The 2,202-nt window shown below is 61.8% G+C and overlaps 1 pseudogene; it reads right to left on the bottom strand.

Moving 5' to 3' along the window:
- Window positions 1-589: 589 nt before the first annotated feature.
- LOC127303158 (probable carboxylesterase 17) lies at window positions 590-1,283 on the bottom strand (annotated as a pseudogene).
- Window positions 1,284-2,202: the final 919 nt, after the last annotated feature.

Raw genomic sequence — 2,202 nt, 5'->3', positions numbered from 1 at the left:
CGCCAAGCGGGAGTAACCGCTACCGCCGTCACGCCTCATCCCCTTCCGCGGCGTCCTCTTCGTCGAGCTCCTGCCCGCACCCGTCGACGGCGTTGGTGGTGAAGATGGAGGAAGACGCGGAGCTAGAGCGCCTCCCGCAACCCAACTTCAGGCCCGCCGACTACCTCGACGCCGCCGAGCTGGAGCGCCTCCTCCCGTAGCTCGGCGTGGATGCTGGGTGCCACCGGACGAAGGACGGGATGCGTAACCTAAACTAGCTCTTCTCCCGCATGGATAAAGGAAGCGTCAGAGTGGTATCGTGAAATGGCAGAAATGACTAGGGTCTAGATCGAGCTCGGTCGTCTCTTCTTTGACATGATGTGTTAGCATTTGAGTTGACAAACCGATGATTTTTTTTAATAATACAATATATTTCACTTTGAACCATGCATATCTATTTTAATAATTTTACTTAAGACTCCCTTCGTTCGGAAAATCAGCGTGAAACCCAGGAATATATTTCACCATGCGAGGGGTTGTGCCGGCAGCAGCCACGGCGTGGCATGGCGCCGCCAAGTGGGACATGAGGGGTCGCGGGAGAGGGGGCGGCTCAGGTCCTGTCGGCTGTCGCGCAGGATGCCCGCCTCCGCCACACACACACCAGCACGGGCGGCAGCGGTAGGGTATCCATCCTGGGCGCGCCACGGGACAGCGGGTTGAACCACGGGTGGTCACGGCCAGCTCCGGCGGGGAGCGCCATGCGCCAGTAGCTGTCCGATGTTGAAAGGCTCAGCGCCGACTGCGGTCGCTGCGGCGGCGGGCCGCCGAAGAACCGCTGGATCAGGATGGCTTCTTTGTCGGTGTAAGCTTGGCCAGAGCGCCAAGCTGGCCCTCGCCGAGCCGCGCGGCGATGTGAACGCGATGGCGGTGCCCATGCTGTCGCCCATCAGGTACCCCGCCTGCTGCCGCACCGTCGCGAGCCCGTCGTCGAAGGTCGAACGCGGCCGGGACGCGGTTCTCGGGCTCGAGGCGGTAGTCCACTGACATCACAACGCAGGTCGTCCGCGCAGGGACCTGGGCCAGGAACTCGTGGTAGCAGAGCCGACGCAGAAGCCGCCACCGTGGAAGTACACCACCACGGGAACCATCCATGCCGCGGCGACCGGCGTGTACAGCCGCTTCCACACACCCGTGGCGCGGGCGACGCCAACAACGTCCCGCGCGAGGACGACGCTCATCGCTGCCGTCAAAATCCACGTGCAGCAGTGCAGGGGATCGCAGGGGAGTCTCCTCGCTGCCGCCATTCTTGCTGACCTGGTAGCTGCTGCAAGCTCACTCGCGCCCCGCCGACGTGTAGTGCCGCATCCTCCATTTTCTCATGCAAACAAAGTTCGAGCAGAAAGGTGAGACAAACGAAACGGTAGAAGCAATGTAGGGCCTGCGACAATGACATCAAAACGCTTAGAGAGGCTCCCAAGCCTGGGAGCTTAGATCTCTTTAGAGATATGCATCCTTCCTTAAACAATTTTTCAAATTCACCATGCGCTTCTTCTAAATTCTGGAAGAGAAGTGTCTTTCCTGGAGAAGAACAAAAGCAGCAAGAACCGTTGGATTTGGCAGACCATATTTTCCGTCCTCTGCCCCGACGCTGCGCGCTGAGCTCTCCCTATATAAATGACTTCTCTCCCCCGTCTCTCTCTATTTCGCTCTTCTCCGTCGCTCCTCCACTGCTCCTCCACCCTCTTCCCCACCAGGCCACCTCCCTCCACCTCCGCCATGACCTTCGTCTTCTCCCCGACCGGCCCCAACCCTGCCACGGACAAGAAGAACAGGCCGCTGGTGCCGGTTGACTTCACACCGAGCGGGACGCACAACAGCTTCGAGGCGCTGGAGGAGGTCACCAGGCAGGAGAAGAAGGTCGACAAGAAGCTCAGGTTGCAGGCCGCCAAGAACGCCAAGAACACCGCCGCAGCATTGGCCGACGCTTCCTCAGCCAGCGGCTCTGGTGTCGGCGCCACCACCACCGGCCCCTCCGTCTCCGTCTCCGTCTCCGTCTCCGCCGCGCGGCGCCGTCGCCGACGCGGAGGACGACGCCATCGCCCACGCCGAGATGCCCCCGCGGACCCTCGCACCACAGGAGCCGCCGTCGACGGTGGCCGTCGATGGGGTGGTCGCCTCCTCCTCTTCCTCTCTGCCTTGGGCGCGGTGGCCGTGGGGTTGCCT

The sequence above is a fragment of the Lolium perenne genome, chromosome 5, assembly GCF_019359855.2.
Source record: "Lolium perenne isolate Kyuss_39 chromosome 5, Kyuss_2.0, whole genome shotgun sequence".
NCBI lineage: Eukaryota > Viridiplantae > Streptophyta > Magnoliopsida > Poales > Poaceae > Lolium > Lolium perenne.
Note: the sequence above shows the minus strand (reverse complement) of the source record. Positions and strands in the feature narration are given on the sequence as shown.